This window comes from Myodes glareolus, chromosome 2, assembly GCF_982192425.1.
Source record: "Myodes glareolus chromosome 2, mMyoGla1.1, whole genome shotgun sequence".
In the NCBI taxonomy this organism is placed as follows: domain Eukaryota; kingdom Metazoa; phylum Chordata; class Mammalia; order Rodentia; family Cricetidae; genus Myodes; species Myodes glareolus.
Genome location: NC_142027.1, coordinates 35,508,335 through 35,527,800, shown reverse-complemented (window position 1 = coordinate 35,527,800; position 19,466 = coordinate 35,508,335). Strand labels below are relative to the sequence as shown.

The 19,466-nt window shown below is 39.2% G+C and overlaps 1 protein-coding gene across 1 annotated transcript in view; it reads right to left on the bottom strand.

Moving 5' to 3' along the window:
- The window catches only part of Htr1f (5-hydroxytryptamine receptor 1F), a 130,354-nt gene extending 112,063 nt beyond the window's left edge, over nt 1-18,291 (bottom strand). The window contains exons 1-2 of the mRNA XM_085685672.2: nt 17,833-18,291; nt 209-316 (exon numbers count right to left, since the gene is read on the bottom strand). The gene's annotated coding sequence lies outside the window, so the exon portion shown is untranslated. The remainder of the gene's footprint in view (nt 1-208; nt 317-17,832) is intronic.
- Nucleotides 18,292-19,466: the final 1,175 nt, after the last annotated feature.

Sequence of the window (19,466 nt, the reverse complement as noted above, 5' to 3'; positions counted from 1 at the left end):
GGACTCACACCTCTTTTAACCCCTCCCTCATCACTTTGCTCTGGTTTATTGATCCACTCAATTGCATTTTTTTTCATTTTCAATAATCTTAGGTTATTCTAAGGATGCTTACCTTGGTGTGATGGGTTCAACTCCCTGTTTTAGTTCTAAGGATGCTTACCTTGATGTGATGGGTTCAGCTCCTTGCTTTAGTCCTAAGGATGCTTACCTTGGTGTGATGGGTTCAACTGTTGGTTTTCATTCTCACTTCACTTCCTGATCTTGGGAGAAGTTAGTGAGCTGTTCACAGTACAATTCCATTTCAATTCGGCCTCCCCTAAAAGGAAACAAATGACAAAAAGCAATTTACTATTTATTCTTCTGAAAATTTCCCTCTCACAAAAGGTTGTTGCCCTTTCTTCTATCATCTACATGCAATGCTATAGAAAAAACTGTTACTCTGAACAGTTCTGTTTATGGCACAATGACAAGAAAGAGGTTGTGAGTATGCAGTACAACCACATTTCCTCATGAATTTATCTTTCATGGTTTTAACCAACGCATCAACAATTTGATGCGTTGGTTAAAACCATGAAAGATAAACCAATAGCTATGAAGGAAAAACTACTTTGACTGCTCCTATCACAAACTCTCTGTCTACTGATATTGATAATATCAATAAAAAACCATACTCAAAGTTTTTACTAGATATATTAAGTATAGTTCTTCACAGCCTGTGACTCATTTCATTGAGATGCTTGACTTCTTCACCAGTGTCTGTCTTCAAATGGGCAGCAACTAGTATATGCAGTGGTTCCAGAGGACAAACTACAAGAACTCTTCTTATCCCCTTTAATGACAAATTTCTGGAATTGTAGAAAAGTAGAGTGCCAGTTGTGAAGGTCCCGATGAGTTCGCGCTTGACAGTTCCATCTCAGGCGATGAATACCTTTCCCTCAACTCTCCTGCATTTGACAGAGCTGTGCTTTATTTAGCATACATCAGCAACAAGAGCAACAGTACCAAGGCAGAATTTGCAAAGTCAGAAGTGATAAGAATTTTGACACTTGCTTAAAACACATTGGGAACCTTATCTTTTGTTTTATTTAACTTTTTATCTTTAAACTTTCTGCACGCCACAGAGACAAACATCACCAGAAAAATTGCTAGCCATAGAGGACAAGTCAGACTCTCGCCACACACTCTCACCACATTGTTATAGACAATGCTTTTCAGTGTTCAGAATGCTGCAAAAAGCATTGCATAGTTCACATTCATAACCAGAATCCTCAGCACCGCAGCAAGTGAAGCCTTCTCAACTGGTACATCACTGGGGATTCATAAAGCTCTGCTAGTTAACATGCAAATCCTTGTGTGTAGAAATTTTGAAATGCAGTTAGAATGAAGAGTTGATTTTTATAGCACATAGATTTTCTATTGTTTCCTGTCTTGTTTATAATTAGTCAGTAGTTCCTGTCAATATCAAAGGTATTTTTTAGTGACTATGTCATTGTGCCCTATACAGAATTATATTTCTCAGCTTTCAGGAATATAAGACCTAACTGAATAATGATAAATGGTTAATCACATTTAATAGAGTAACCATGTCCTTGAGAGCACTCAAATATGAGACCACATAATTAACAAGGATGGTGTTTTTCTTATGTGTTGGGAAATAACAGAATTGGTAAAGGTCAAAATCCAGGAGCTCTTGATTTAACTTATCACACTTCATTCTATTCCGTGTGTGTGTGTGTGTGTGTGTGTGTGTGTGTGTGTACACACGTGTATGCATGCATGCACACATTTGAGTATTTGAAAGTTCAATAAAACAACAGACTGAGAATGTCCAATTTGTCTATTTATGCATTTACATTTGCAAAATAATTTTGCAATCAAATTCCTTTTGTTGCATAACAAAAATGATTAAGATTTTAAGTGGAAAGGTGATGCAAAAATTATTATCTCCCATTTCAAGATAAATTATTAAACAAAACTTAAGGGAGCCACTGTTTTAGACTAAGTTTCTATGCTGTGCTCCAATGGGCTAGGCTAAAAATAAAGGTAGAGCCATGCAGGCTCAATTCCACATCACCAAGCAGACACTAAGCTGTTTCTATGAGCTCCTGAGAAATCAGAATTACAAAGATGACGGCCAAATTTCCCCAACAGGGCAGCTTCACAGTATGATAATTAATTTCTCTCTATTTTAATCCTCACACAAAAGAAGTAACTTGGCATAACCTGACTTTACGTTTCCAGTGTTCTGGATCCCTGTCCCTGATTTATGAAAAGATAATTCAGAACCAATACATTCTTTTTTTTCTTTTTCTTTTTTTTTTAAAGTTATTTTTAGCCTTGATTCATCCAAAAATCTAAACAAACTACTGCTGGACCATCAAAAACATTTCTACTTTATATAATAAAATATTAAATAACTAAAAAATAAAGTTAATTATCATTAAGATTATTGTCCTTTAACAAAACAAAACACAAAGAAGCTTAGAGACTGGACCAAGATATTACTAAGGATTAATCAGAATTTGTTGAAATTTCATTTGAGTGATTAAATCTGCATTTGTTGATTTTTCTTTAAAGAGTCTGTTTTATTCACTAAGCACATAGGGTCCTAGGTAAATTCATTGAGATTCGAAAGCTCATGGCATAATGAAAACAGAAGATATTTTTACACACAAACAATATGTACTTGTAGTAAATTCAACCATAAATGTACAAATAAGAGCCATAGAAACACAGCAAAAAAGTAAAATCTGCAGAGATTCTGGGAAGATTTTGTTTAGTATGTGATTGCTAAGAAGTTCTACACTGAGAAAACTGGAATCACAAGTGAATCTAGTCTAGACACAGAGTTGGACATGGAGAAGACAGATGGGGGAAAAGCGCTAGCATTAGGTTGAGCACATCTGACTCCATTGCTCCTCCACTCTCTTGCTTTACTACACCCCATTGGTCTCCAAGTACAGTGAGAATGAAATCAAATTCTAAAAAGTCTGGGAAAAAGAGTTTAAATGTCAGAAAGATTGAGAGGGCTTTGTCATAGAAACTAATTAGAAAGAATTGAAGAAATCATTTCAGGAAGTTATACTCAAAAGTTGCCCAGGGATAAAATAGGGTAGAGGCTAATGATTGTTTGGAGTGCATTGGTGATTTTAATAAAAACAAATAGAGGGGGGTGCTATTCCTCCTAGTCACTCCAGTCAAGACCTCTTTTTCATTATGAGTGTTTGTTGACAAATTTATCTTTTTCTTTATCATGCCTTTCTGTAATGTTTAAAATTCCAGGAGATTATCTGCAAGAGGAGCTGAAAAACAATGCAAAATAATGCATTCCATAGCACTTAGGTTAGTTTATTCTTAATGAAAACTTGAAATAATTACCCAGACCAACTTGTATTTTGTATATAAGAAAGGACAGTGTTTCTCTGGAGCAGTGGAACTAGGGGAATAAAATCCTGAAGACATCATTCTTGCTTTAGTAAGGAAAGCTGCTAGGGCACCAAATACGCCACATGAAGGATAGTTCTTTGGTGTCCATGGGAATCAGTGGTTCCAACTTTTGCTGTGTCATAAATTAAGAATTTTAATTGGCAGCAGTCACAACTGTAGGAAAGCACATTTATTATCCTTTTATTCTTCCTTTCCAAAGGTTTCAACACCATGAATGATAATTCATATAATAAATCACTAGTCAATTTCATCTTCTATGAACAGGGGTTATGTTTTGTCTTTTCTCAGCAGAAAGGAAAGCCAATTTTGGTATGGCATATCTTCCAAGTGTCTGCATGTCTCTAGAACTGTCCCTCCTACATAATGGAATCATTAAGGTGGCTGCATGCATGTAAAAAGACAGAACTCATAGGAATCTCTTCCTAATTATGGACCATCTTCTGACCTCATTACAAATTTCTGAGGAGAAAGGACAGGAAGAAAGCAATAATATAGAAACCAAAACAAAAATGATCTATAGTCTATTTATATGCAGGCTATGCTCATATTTTATTACATTTTAAATCACCACAATGTTGGCTTCATGGTTCTAATATTTTGGAATCTTATCAATAAATGAATTATGCCTGAAGATGTGGATCTCAAAGAAGCAGTATAATAATGATAAAAGAGGCAGGCTTTTAGGCTACTAAAGTGGTCTGTCCAAGGATACAGCATTCTCATGAGACAATGGCAATAAGTTCCATAGACCTATTTATTATACAGCAAGGGGATTGCAGTAGATAACAGTGTATTATGCATTTAATAATGGCTAGTTTTAAATATTCCCATCCAAATAATCATGTGAGGCAATTCATATAGTAGGTTTAATTAGTAACCAAAATGTATATCTCAAAAACATGTTCTACATTCCAAATATTTGTAAATTTTTTCAAGGAAGAGTTTTTCTGTATTTCCCTGGCTATCCTGGAACTTAATCTGTAGACTAGGCTGGCCTTGAACTCAGAGATCTGACTACCTCTGCCTCCCAAGGGCTGGACTAAAGGTATTTATCACCTCTGTATGGCTACCAAATATTTATAAATTTTATAACCAAGAAAAAATAAAGAATTAGGTAAAGTACTTTTGCCAAAGCATATAGTAGGTGGTAGTACTCGGTTTCAAAGAGATCAGTTTTTGATCCTGTGATCTCTCAGTCATTTAAAAAGAGAAAGTTGGGTTGACCGGAGGGCTCAGTGGGTAAAGTTACCTGCTGCCTAGCCTAACGGCCTGAGTTCAATACTTCCAACCAATATGGTGGATGGAGAGAACCAACTCCCACACACTATCCTCCAACCTCACCCACATCCCGTGTGAAAATGTGAAACTTATCCTATGCTGGCACATGTGTTATTTTAGGCATGGAACTACATATTTGTAGGCACAAGACATCCTTTATCTGCTTCAGCTTGCTCTCATAGACCTGGGTACCCATAGAAAAAGTGTCATAAAGGTTATGACAATTGTTTTCTGGGGTTGGTTCTCACTAGCTTATGAGAGCCACTGGACATGTCTCATCTTGAGCCTATTTAGCAGCTTTACTTGGGCAGTTTGGAACTGGCTACAATGAGAATATTTAAACTTAAAATTGTAAACTGAACTGAGCTTTTTCTTTCTCTCAACTCGCTACACTTCAGCAGAACACCCCCAGTCAGAGGACTTTAAAACTCCTCTTCAGAGTATAAACCTTAAATCTTTGCTTTCACACATCTTTCAGAACTGAGTTCTCACTGCTTGGAATTTGAAAGATTCTGGGTCACGTCCTCGTCATGATTCAAAGACTTCTCATTTCTAAATTATGAGACCCACCAACTTTCCTTTTTCCCTATGATAGTCATGGGTTCTCTTTGCTTCTTTGTAAGACCAAAATTTGAATTAACTGTGCTAAGAATGACCACATGCCAAGCTGTTTGAATGCTTATTTTTAGGGTTGTTTCTTTCTCACAATAGAGCTCCACTGAACTTCTCTAAGCAACTGTGAGACAGATCTACAGCAAATTGTTTAGAAATCCCAGTAAGCCCGAGTACTGGAGAGCTTACAGTTTTGTGAGCATGCTTCATGCTTAATTTTAAACATTTCCTCAAGGAGAATCTAATGGGAGATGAAATAAGGTGCTGTTGTGAACAATGATAAAAACTGTCAATAAATTTTCTCAGATCAGAATTATTTGCAAGTATTTATTTTATGGCTCACTGAGTCCTTAAAAAGAAAAGCATTATTTGTGAAGAGAGCAAGAGAATATTTCAACGTTCTAATATTAAGACCTGATAGAATATTCACTTCAGGAGATGAGTTCAGTAGATACTCAGAGAGGCTCAAATACTTGAATAACAACTCCTGTGTGTAGTTTCCACTATTTCTTCTTTGTATAATATACAAACTTTGTTAAAAGTTGCTGTTCACGGACTTTCAAGATTGTATATTATACTTCATCCATGTAACTTTATAGTGAAGTAACATAAATATGTACAAGAGGTAATAACTGAGTTATAAAAGACATGAGGTCTGATATCTTCTTGAGTAAACCTTCAGGAAGCTTTGTTTGAAAATAGCATTAGCCAGTTGAATGGAAAGTGCAGAGGTGCAAACATGACGGTTTAAATTCATCTCCCTCAAAACAGTAGAAAAGAGGGAAGTAAGCCATAACCAGGCTGGCAACTCAACTAGCCACATCTAGAAAACTGCTAAAACAATAGCTCCAAATCAGCTGGGAGGAAAATGAAGAATTATCTCAGGTCTGCTGTCTGCCTGGAAAATAGGGAGGCTCCTAACGTCAAAGAAATGTGTGGTCTGGCCTCACACAGAATAAGCACCTGTAAGTGACATGTGGGAAAGATGGTAACAGAAGAGAATAGAGGAAGGGGCTTTTGTTGCTAAGAAAGGAGCTGCTGATACACAACTAGCAGTGAGATCAGTACCTGTCTCTGGTGCTTAGCTGTCTCTGTTTCCCATTCAGGGTTAACTTTACCAGCCTTAATACAAGGGGAGAGGCCTGATTCGGCCTCAACTTGATAGACAATGATTTGTGCCAATACATGGGAAGCCTGGCCCTTTCTGAATGGAGATGAAGGAGGAGTGGATGGGGAGTGGGTAGATGGAGACTTGAAGGAGAGGAGGGAGGAAAAACTGCAATTGGTATGTAACATAAATGAAAGAGTTATTTAAATAAAATAGATAAAGATATAAAATAATAAAGGTGCCTTTGTAAGTCTTTGTTCTTTCAACTTTCTGGTAGACTGCAGGAGCTCAGAAATGACAAGGAATCAAAATAGAAGGACATGAACTAATTTCTAACAAAAACTATATAAATTCTGTTTGACTCTAAATGCAAATTTTCAAACTGAATTTTCACCCAAGAGTATAAAGAAAATACATTATTCTTTGCCCCCCCCCTGAAGAAAACAATGAAAGTTTCTTAGTCTAGATGAAATTGAATCTTATTCTTATAGTAGCTAATTCATATCAAAGTTGAGTTAGTTCAGCAGAGTGATAAATGGTCAAATTTTGTATTCCAGATTGAGTGCAAATAAAAATTTAGTACTATTTGATATGTCAGAATAATCCAAAAGTAACATAAAAACCAGGCCAATGAATTTTAAGCACACCTAAAGAAGAGAAGGTTTTAAAAAAAACAATTTAAGCTAATCTTAGACAAATGAATCCTGAATAGGAAGTAAATTTTGCACAAGACATTGCATCATATATTTTAAATATGTTCAATTATTAATACCACAATAAACAACTGGTTGTAAGTTGGATAAGTCCTACCGAAAATAGGTAAACACCGATGTAGAATGTTGTGGAACAATCTTTTTGTACACTGTGAATATGTGTTATTCTCATTGGTTAGTAAAGAGCTTACTGTAGGAATCCCATTAAAAAAACTCCCCCTACAGTAGAGACTTTAATGTACATAGTGTATCTTCAATAGGTCAGCCAAGTAAAATAAGACGACAACTCTTGAGTGTAATGCTGTACTTCAGTGTTGTATCTCACTATCTGTGTCACTGTCTTAAAGCTGTGTAATGGAATCTTAAAAAAACTAACCGTATGTAAACACAAAAGAAATCTTGGTTAAGCATCTCAGAATTTTGCTGGTTGAAATATAGTAAGGCCAAACATCAACTGAAAACATATAAATATAAAATCTCACAATTTTGAGAATTAGAAGTTTCTGAGACTGGAGAAATGGCTCTGAGGGGAAGAACTCTGGCTGCTCTTGCAGAGGACCTGGGCTGGGTTCCCAGCAGCCATATGGAGGTTCACAGCCTTCTGTAACTTCAGTTCCAGAGAATCTGTTGCTTTCTTCTGGCCTTTGAAGGCAGCACACAGATGTGATGCATATACACATATATGTAGGCAAACACTCAAACACATGAAATAAAAAAATTAATATCTTCAAATCACTTCTGGAACCAAATATAATCTAGGTGTCTTTGGAACCAAGTTCCCTCTTCTGTATAGCGAGTATAATTAAGCCTACCCTCCTGGGACGATGAAATGTAAGAGTGTATTTGAATGCAGCTTTGAAACCCACCAAATTTTCTCAGGATACTATGGCTGTACTCAAAGGCTTCACAGACAGTATCATTCTAAATTCTCCCTGCAGTTGTTTAGTAACTTTGTATCCAGAGCAGGGACAGCCTTTTCTTTACGGGGTGGGGATCTGATACTACTTTTGTGTGCCACCAAAAATAAACCTATGCTCTCAGGAAACACATACTTCCTTACCTTTCAATAGGAGTTTTACATGTTTCTATATTACAGCAGATTAGCTGCTCCCAGAGATACATCTCATTCCCGTATGTGACATTCTTTTTAATAGGAACTTCCTTAGTATCTGCAATATTGCTTATTTGCAATTTAAAAACAGTGTGACATGCTTTTAAAAGAATACAGTAATTTTAGCAAAATTTCCCCTATATCCCCAGAGCCTAGTGGTAGCAGGAATGTTCAGTGAGACTGTGCTTTTAGTTCTAATGTGAGAATAGACTAGGAGGAAGAGAAATTTGCATAGAATTGAACTTAGTCTTAGTAAATTTCTTTTAGACATTTTTTTTTGTTCAGCCTTTTAACTCTTCATTCAATACCCTTCCTAGGATTAAAACTATAAAATAAAAATTATTTTCTTCTAGTGTTTCATAAAATTGGTGATGACAGTTTGAACCAAATCAGGAACTAAGGAAGAGCGAGCCACAGACAAATTTCAGAGAAAATGGTTCTTTGATCACATAAATTTTGGACTCCTCTTGTCAAAATCGAAACCTCCACAGCATACAACCCAGACTTAGTTATAAAAGGTGGAGGAGAGGGCACCACTGCTTTTATTTCAACCAGAATGATAAAGATTGAAGGGTCCTTGGCTTGTCAGACACAGCTGCCTGGACTCCAAAGAACAAAATGACGCTTGAATTACCAGTGCTGTGAACAGGAGGCTCTGCAGGCAGAGCGTTGACAGGACCACTTTCCAAACTGTAGTCTATTATTGCAAACATTTAAGAAAAGTCTTAAGAAGATACAGCCAAAGTACCCACTGTTATTTTTTAGACTTGTTTATGAAGGTTAGGTTAGTCTCTTCTGAAGTGATTTGTCTATTAAGGCACTACTCAGAAACCTTGCTTACAAGGATAACTAAAAAACAAAGTCATGCATTATATATTTTAAAAAATTTTAACAATGCTTCAAAAATCAAAGTATTAGAAGATAAAACCATAGTTATAAAATGTTATAAGGTCATTTTAGACATTAAACATCAATTTAAATATAAAATGCTGACATACAAGCTTGAACAGTTTTAATGAACATATTCTCGTCTTCACTTGAACAAAATAATCCCCAATGCTTTTATTCTATTAATTCACAATATGTGTGCTAGTACACTAATACATTATTTACAAAAGAAAAGGAACAAATGAACATGCTTAACTGCAGGCAGAGACTTCTGGGTAAGCTAGAAAGGTATTTGTAAAAGAAGTATATTAGAAACTTCTTAATTAATTGAAATGTTTTCTTTACTATTGCTTAAAATTATTTCCAAACAGATGAAATATTGATAAAAATGTAGGTAGCCTCATATTCTTATTTTGAAAAGATTATAATAACTATAGCAATGGAACTGTGTATGTATGTATATATATATATATATATATATATATATATATATATATACTAAAAGCTTTAGAACACTAAAATGGGTTATTGAGAGAATTTCTGAAATTTTCTTCTTTTGATGTTTTGTTATATAAAAGAACTGGCCATCTGGCTTGGAGATGGTAGGCACAGAAGATTGTGTGACGAAGCTTCTGGATTTTTCTTTCCTCCTAATTTTATGAACGAATTTGAGAGAACTAAAATGTCAGAGACAGTCACCACTGCACAGAGAAAGAGAAAAATCTGAGACGGTTTCTAGGAAATCACTCCCACTGCAGAGTGGCTGTGTGTAGCAATATTTCATTTGAATTTTAATAAATAAGGCTTACCTGATTCAGAGAGTAAAACAACTGCACTGATCAGCCTTACAGACCAGGCAGTGGTGGCACACATCTTTAATCCTAGTTAGCCACACTAGTTTTCCATAGAAACTAGGTGGTAGTGGTACACACTTTTTATCCCATCCCTAGAGAGGAATATAAGACTGGAGGAGACAACTTGCAGTCAATCTCATTCTGAGGATTCCTGCAAGCAGGATCACCATTTTTGGACTGAGTTAGAGGTTAAGAGCCAGTGGCTGACTGCTTTGCTTTTCTGGTCTTTAGGTTGAGCCCCAACATTTGTTTCTGGGTTTTTCTTAATTGTGCTACAGTTGTGGCGTAGTCGGTGATGTGATCTGTTGATAGGTACTCGAAACTTTCTCTTTTGCACAGAGCTCCGTGGTTTTTCTGTCTCCTGACGCTAAGACCAGAAGACTCAGCTTCCTGCTACAGGAACTCACTGGCCTAACTGGAAGAAGAGGCTCACATGTAAATAAAATACAAACATAGTAAAACATAGAAGCTCATGTAAGGTTCAAAGACTCAGTGAAGAAAGTGCTCAGGGAAGGGGAGAAAAAAGTTCTGGTAAATGACTAAAACTTTGACACGATGGGCAATAGCTCTGAGTGAGGAATGGAGGGTCCCCTACAGGGCAGAGGGACGGTGTCTTGAGATATATTGGACAGACAGGTAAGGCACTGAAGTGAAATAATGTAAACACAAGTCGGAATTAATTCTAAAATTAAGTTAGTGGTAATATGGGAAGGCGATCCATGGGGGCAAGACACAGCTCAGGGAGGTGAACGTGAAAGGTATTGAAAGAGCTCAGGGGTGCAGGGTATGGTGATGCTCACCTTTCCCCCTAGCACTTGGGAGGAAAAGGCAGGTGAATATCTGTGAGTTTGAGGCCAGACTAGTCTACAATGAGAGTACCAAGACAGCCAAGGTTGTTACACAGAGAAACCCTGTCTTGAACAAAGTTTTAAATTCAGTAATGAGTGCTCAGGAGAGTAGAATAGGTTCAAGAGGGCACAGAAGTTGACTGGTTGACTTGAATTTCGGAACATGGGAAGGAAGGAATCTGGGGGTCTCTTCAATGAGATGCAAGTCATCTAAACGCTTAAAGAAGTCAGCAGAGTATAATTATGAACTTATAGACTGTGTGTGGGGATCGTCACTATGTCCATATGTTGATCTCCAGTGGTTTTAGCTAACTCTTAGTGAGGTTTGTGACAGATACACAGACGATGGACTACTTTCCTCAAATGTAGGTTGCATCTCATAGGTGCTGCCTGTGAAACTACTGTCACAGCACTAAGTGACACAGTTGGAATGTGGGGGACTCAATTTTTCTTGAATATTTCTGCCTTTTGTACTAAACCCTGGGACACTTTGCGGTTGGTTAAACATTTTTATCTTCTGCTAGTCTTTCCTTCCAAGCTAAAAAAGGGAGTCAAGTTTAATGTCAAGACTTCTAGCTGAAACTCAATATAGGAATGAAATGAACAGAAGTATTGTGTGTTTATTTGATAGACTCTTTCCTACTATGTCTTTTTCTCAGTGGTATCAGCTTTCCATTAATAACAGTGGCAGAAACTTTATTTTTTATTTCCATATCAGAAGTATAAGGAGAAATTAAGAAAAAGCAATGAAAGACTCAAACATGAAAACTGTAATGCTGTTTGTATAAGCCCTTGGGACATCTTCATCAAAAGTATACAATTAAAAATTTGCATAGTGATTTGTGCCTGTAATCCCAGCATTTGAAAGGCTGAGACAGCGGGACTGCTGTGAGTTGAAGCCAGCTCATGTAGAATACTTCATATTTACCATTGGGCGGGGTGGTGAGTGAAATCATGGTAGATCTCAAGAGAGCTTTCTCTCACTCTATTGATAGGTTCTAGAGAGTCCTCATTATCTGAAATTACCTGCAACAGTTTTATTGTTGCACCATTTTATCCTCTATTTTATCCTCTGGAAAGAGAAAAGAAAAATGACAGTTTATGTCTTTGCTTTTTTTTTTTTTAATTTTACTGTTTGATTCTTAAGTATTGTTGACTAAAAGAGAAAAAGAAAGATAAAATTGAATGGAGAAGATGACTACAGACCGTAGCCACTGAGGCATCCAGAAGCATCTCTTCAAGTGTAGGAGGTGGGTAAGGATGGTGCCATTTCGACTTGAAAGCCAAGAGATAAATTTTCAGAGCCTATGGGAGAAGCCTCCAATGGTTCCCTTTCTTAATTATCATTAAGCAGTTTAAGAAGACAAGGTTTCGTGGGGTGGTGGGAACGTGAGCCAGACAGTGGCAGGGGACAAAATTAACAGCAGGGAGATGGTGACACACGTGTGAATTAATTCCCCCTCATTCAAAGCTGTCTGACAAAGAGAAGACTAGCTGGGACTGGAGCTGAAGGGCCTAGGATCACATGCAGCTTCTCTGCTTGTCTGAGTGGTTTAACCCGGGGGTGATTGCATGCCAATAATTCACTTACACAATGGGATCTCTTAGCAATGAAGAGGTTGATGTTTGGGGGTTGAAGCAAGGTTATTGGAGGACTCAGAACACAGAGAGAACAAGCTAGACCTTAGGCTCCAGGGCCAGGAAAATAGCTTAGCAAGTTAACTGACAGGGGTTAGAGGCAGTGAGGGAGATGGATGCCTGCCGGCCTCTCAGGCTCCTAAATTCAGAGTACGGTAGAATACTGCTGAGGGGGAAGGAGATCCGAGAAAAAAAGCTTCTTTCTAAACCAACTAAATCTTTAATGAGTCCACAAGCCGCTGGCCAGCTGCTAAGGGTAACGCTGTTCAAGGGTAAGAAGAACCTTGATGAGAAGGCTGAGGGAGGAATTACATTAGAAATGGAGCCTTGATCACAGTAATTTATCCAAATGACCCATGCAGCCATGAGCTTGGGCATGCAGCATTCTGGCCAAAGCACAGGTCCATGCCTGAAGGTTTCTAGAAACCTGGCCATGGTACCTCTTTTTCGTACAAATGCCTGAAATGCTACTCATACTGCTTGCTAAAAGAATCTGCTCTCCCATTGTCCTTTTCATCATTTTTTAAAGTCAGTGTTTCTTCTTTCTGTTGTAGTTTAATTTTGGCATTAACGGCTCCCATTTTACAACCAAACCTCCAATGCTCCTTCCACCTACCTTTAATCTTCCTTTTGAAAACTGCTAAAAGATTTGTGCTATATATAGCATTCATTTTCACCACCACATTTTTTCTTTCCTCTTATTATTTTAAATGACATGCTTCAAAATTATGCATAAAATTTTATTTAGGGTTTTGAATTGGTACCCGCGTGCCTATAATTCAAAAGCATTAAGTGTTGCTCAGGGACAGAATGGTTGCCTAGCAAGTACAAGACCCTGTCCAGGTTCCCGCCCCGGAACTGGAAATGAAACAGAAGGGAACTAAAGCCCCCTTCCCCAGTCCTCATCTCTTATTACGCTCTACCACAAACTTGCCCTCCCTATTAGCAACCACTGTGGCCTCTGGATTTTTAGACAAACTTTGGCATATAACCTTGTTTTTCTTTGTTAATCAGTAGTAATCCATAAAGCTTCATCTTTTTTTGTTCATGCTAACTGTAAATGGAAGATCTTTTCATTCTAATACATGGAAGGCTGCCATAATAATTTTAACAGTTGGAACGTTTTTCACTGAATGGATATTCATAGTTTATTTTGCTTCTTAAATTTATAGACATCAGTATATTTTCAATTGTTCACTTAACTTTGAACATATATTCATTTACCTACATAGAACTGTGTGAAAAATTCCAGGAATCAGAACAACTAGGTTTACAATTTTTGTTCAATGTTATGAATCAATATTTAATTATCACTATCATTTCGACTGAAATGACCCTATGAACATGGCTGCAAGTTCTACAAGTGCAAGGGGAGGAAGACGGAAATAATGTAAAAAGAATATTCATATATGAAGTTCTAAAGATTTAAGTAGAATAAAGAGTGCCAGAGTGTGAGGATTTCTTTCAAAGCTGATCTCCGTGTGCATCCTAGAGAATCTCTAGCTCTTTATGAGTTAGGCTTGATCACAAACCATCCAGCCTCAGCTGGGATATAGTTTAGATCTTGAATGCCCCCCCACCAAGGCCTTGTCTGTGTACAGAGGGCTATTGGGAGGTGGTACAACCTTGAGGAGGCCCAAAGCAACAGGGCCCAGCTATCATCGACTGAACCCTCTGCAATTTTATTTTCTCAGATATTTTGGTACAGTCATAGAAAGCTGACTAACCCCGAAGATCATTTAAATTCTAAAGTAATTCTTTGTCCTCAGATCACTGACGGCTTCAGCAGCCTAGACATAACAAGGCCTTCTTCCTTCTTACAGCAGTTTTTTTTTTTTTTCTGATGTCTCTGGTCACACACATTTCTACAATTTCCTGACTCCTTTGCTTACTACTGCTCAACTCTCTTTCCTTGCTCCTATCATTTCCAATATTCATAGTTTGGACTCTTCCAGATTGTTTGATTCTCTAAACATTTTGACTTCTGATTTTTTTTCTCATAAAACTCTATGGTTTTGAATGCCATTTATGAATGGATGACTTACATTTTCATCTCCAACTCTCTTCCCCTGAGCTCTGTCCCAACGACCCCCATGAAGCCTCTGCACAGATGTCTAATAAGCTGCATGGGACCTACTTATTCTTGCCAGTCAGTTTTCCACGCTGCTCAGTGGCAGCTGCCATCTCCCAGATGCTCCACCCACAAATCCAGGCATGAACTGTGATTCCTTTCCTTCCCTCACCAACTGCAACTGTCCATCAAGTCTTGCCTCGTTACCTCTAAATACCCGAAAATCCCACCACACCTCACCACTTTCTGTTGTTACCACCTGGTGAAGACTTTGATAAACAACTCCACTGCTTTCTGACAACCTCCTGGCAGGTTCTATTTTCCAATAGATGAGCTTTGTGCCATGCATGGCAAGGCTATCTTGGTAAAACATTTCCTGCTGTACAAAAGGTTATTTCTTCCCATATACCCAGAAACAAATAGAAATTTCACAATGTGTGTTAAATGGCCACAAATAGCAGATGAGGGAAGAAAGGATCATGAAGGAACTGGGGAGGATGCCAATTTATACAGTCTCAGCTCTCAGATACGCAGGTGTACTCGTTGATGTCATTTTGGCCTACTTATGTGCCTTTTTCAGCTCAGAAACATTTCTTGTTACGATTTCAAGTGGCTGGATCATGTCTGTTGCGGCCCAGGGACTAAGGTTCTATGTGGGTCTGTGTTGGATGACTATAGATACCTCCTTAGGGAACACTAGATCTGGTAGCAGCCATTGCATCACATTTTCTTTGCTTAAAAAGCATTCCTCTCGCTTACGAAATTAATGTTGAATAAGAGAATTCTGCCATCCATTTAAAACCAGTATGTTCAGGGACTGGGGAGATGGTTCAGCAGCTAAGAGCACTGGCTGCTCTTCCAGAAGACTTAAGGCTCAGTTTCCAACACCTATATGGCAGCTCACAAACATCCATCAGTCCAGCACCCAGACATCTGATGCTCTCCTCTGGCTTCTGTGGGTACTGAATGTACATTATGAACACACACTCATGCACACAAAACAAACGGAGAAAAACCATATCCACCTTGTTTTACATTGCCCCCTTGGCAGTAAGACACTAGAAAGTGTCCTTCAAACATCCTTGAAACTTTCTCAGTAACAGCTAATCGTTTCGAAGAGGACCACCTTTACTAGAAGATAGCTTTGGATGTCTTTTTACTCCTAATGAAGACATCATGATTTTGGAAGCCTATGAAAAACTGTATGTGCCAAACTTCAAGTGAAAACAAACATTTCCATATAGAGATGCATGCTACAGTCAGCAGTCCTGTGACAACATTTATAACAATGCATTTAAGAACCTTTAGAAAAGCAGGTAAGTGTTCTCATTTATTTTAAAAAATCAAAGAACCTTTCCAATGTACTGCACGGAGGCTGCCCAAGGAAGCAAGGAGTAAACACTACATTGTTCCTTGCATCTTCACCCTAATAAGCAAAGCCCTTGGTTTACTGTCTGAGTGAAACTTTTTTTAAATTTTATTATTATTATTATTTTTAGTAGAACATAATCATTATCACAGCAATAAGCCCCAGTGGATGAAGCTTTAACAAATAGTTATTTGTTAAATAGTTATTTGTTAAGTAGTGCATGGGAAATTTTCCTAAAATTTCTTTGTTAAAAACGAGAAAGTTATTTGGTACATCTGGAAACTCCTGCCTAATACCAGGCAGGTACAACATTTATCCTGAAGCAGCTCAGTTCTTTGAAGAACATCTTACGCAGGGATGAGTAGGACCACCTTTCAGGGAACTCAGTAAAGAGCATTTTCCTTACAGAACTGACCGTGAACAGATTTGAATGGGATGGACAGAGGCAAGAACTACTTTGCCTTATGAGAAGACCGGAAGTGATGGTATTAGGATTTGCTCTTCAGTTTACAGAGTGGAGAGAGAGGGGGGAGGAGGAATTGTAAGCCTTAGAGATGGGTTCTTTCCTCTGTCTCCTTCGGCTGTGTGGGATTGTGATTCCTATAGTGGAAGACAGCCAAACTCAGTCTGTCTCCCTATAAACAGACAAATAGGGCAAATAAAATGTAATTATTACTGCATTGTTGGTTAGCATATTTAAATTTGCAGATGTATATGTAAATGAAATAGAAGCATAATTCATCTGAAATAATAATAATAATAATAATAATAATAATAATAATAATAATAATATATTCTTCTCTGGAAATTAGTACTATTTATAATGCATTTAAGTGACAATTACTTTGGTAATCCAGAAAAACTCGAGAGAGGGCTGGGAAGGCTACCTGCTTAGGTCATCTAAAATGATCACATGTCATCTTGTATTACAATCACTGAGGTGATTAGGATCTACTTAGCTACAGAAAAAAAAAAATCAGAAAACAAAATCTCTGTCTGTTTTCCTCAAGTGCGTGGCAGTGCATCTTGGTCGTGTTCTTAGCCAGTGAGCAAACCAAATTGGGTACTGAAGGCAGCCCAAATGCCAACCTCTGTGCGCTTGCATGCTATGCACCCCTCCATTTCGTTCCTTAACTTCTGGCATGCAGATGCAGCACTTTCATTCCCTTTAGGGTGCAAGCACCTGAAGCATAAGCATGACCCCTCACTCTGTACTCCCTCCTCTTCTTTTCCCTGTAAACAACATGGGGCCAACAAACCTCTCTTGGGCAAACCCCCACAGCAGCTGGGAACTCTGTGGAGGCGAGGAGAGGGTGTGCTTGGCGCTTCACTTCATCGATCCCGACCCACGGAAAGTCAAGTTGGAAAACTACCCATGGTTTCTCGTCTACAACCTTCGGAGCTCCTACACAGATCTTACATTTTCTGTTTGATCGTCTCCAGATAAGACCAAGTGATGGATTTGATGACACTCCTGACCTCTAGAAAAATTTCTACACATTTTACCCTCTATCCTGGGCTGGCTCACTCGGTGCCTGCACCCAAAAGGGTGTTGGCATCACTATTTGGAACCCACTCCTCTCCCCAAGGTCTGGGACCAGATCCCTCCACGCACCGGAGACCACCTGCTTCACCCATGACGGTGATGCTGCCTGCTCCTCAAAGTTAGCCATAGGGAAGCAGAGGCTGAGGGCAAATGGTAAAGGGTTAGCTTCAGTTCTGTGCTGTTCCATCAAAGTAGCAGGGGAAAAAAATTGTTATCATCACCCCCCACCCCCGTCCCCAGCCCCTGCCCTAAGGCTTGTCAGGCTGGGGCCACGCCACCTTCCCCACCTGTGCGCCTCCCGCACCTCGCTGCGCGCTCACTGGTGCTCGGGGCTACTCTGCGTACTCACCCTAGCGAAGCTCAGGGGCTCTGATCCCCAGCCCACCGCGATAGTGCGCGGGCAACAGCTGCGCGTCCGGGCTGCTCCTGGGCGGGCGAGCTGAATGCGCGCTGCAGCTTGGGGCGCAGCTCCAGGGCGGGTTCCAGACGCCAGCTAGCCCGAGGGCCAGCGCCCAGGGGGCTCCCCTCAGCACCCCGCTCTTCCAGCTTCTTCCACTTTTCCACCTGCCAGTTTCTTCTTTCGTCCCCTCCCTCCCTTTGGACTGATGCCTGGGAAAGGGAGGGGAGGGAAAAAAATCCCGTCCCTTTAACTCCACTGATACCTTGAAGATTGTCTGTTCCTGGAATCTGGAAATGACGCGAACCACCCTTCTGTGAACAGTTTAAAAGAAGACGATCTTGTTTCCCTTAACTTTTCATCTTTGGACAGACTCCTTAAAACCACTGTGGAAGGCTAGTAATAAACTGAGGGTCAGATGAGGGGTAGATGTGGGCATTTTAGATTTTGGAGAGTGCCTTTATAGCCCTAATAGTTACTGACTGGCCGCGGAGGAGATCTGTTTACCCACAATTTCACAAAGTAGGCATTTCCTGAAAGAGAATCGGAGTTGGGGGCAAAGGAAGGAGGAAGGGAAGTAGGTACTGAATTCAAGGTTTATTCAGGTTCTTTCCACTCACGTGATTTATGCCAGAGATATCTTGGAATAGAGCGCTACTGCTTTTGCTTGGATGTGACCTTGAGAGAATATTTGACCTTTGCGGTTGTTCTGTTTTGTTTTTCCTTCCAGACGTTCCTTTCAGATCCCTGTAAGCAGGGTTTCATCAGTCTACAAGGATTTACCAAAATCTGTTTTGACTGACCTTGGAATGTGACTGGTTCCTGGAAGGCAGGCATTTTGTAAGATTTAAGCAGGTCCCTACCGATAGCAGATGGGCGACAGACTTTTCTTGGGCAGAGGTACACCCACTGTCCATTTGGTGGACCCAACCAGGACAGACCTGTAGCCTCGGGGTGACTGTAGATTTATCTTTCTGGGAAAATCCTGTCACGTAGATTTCCTTCGTGCTCTCTCACATGCCAGCACTGCCTATGATCCAGAGTGAATTTTTAGAAATCTGTCTTCTAGACCAAGCCTGTGTCTTCCAGCCCGTCTTCCTTCTGTTGGTGACACCATCCTTGTTCTCTGGCATCTTATATTTAACCGAGATGCTGTCTACTGACATACTGCCGGGTCTTTATTTCTCAGAGGATGTTAGCTGAGCTGTGGTCACCTCAGATCAGCCTTAGCGTCTATTTCATATTGTTATCCCTTCACATATTTCTGAACTCAATTCCCTGTGTGGTGAATAGCCTGCCTTCTCTTCCAAGTATGTGTCAATGTTACTATGTGGCAACTTACTTAGGAAACACAATCGAAAGGACGCCAGAGGAAGTCAAGATTTACAACCCTCAGAGTAGAAAGCATCCTTTCCTTCACTATTGTATTGACCATCTTTGTTTTACCTCCAGCATACTATACAACAAACCCTGACAATGAAAGGGACGAAGTCCAATGCTATATGCCACCTCAACAGGCAGACGGAGAATGTCGCCAACTTCAGTAATTTCTGTAGTGACATTGCCCTCAAGAAGTAGAATGATAT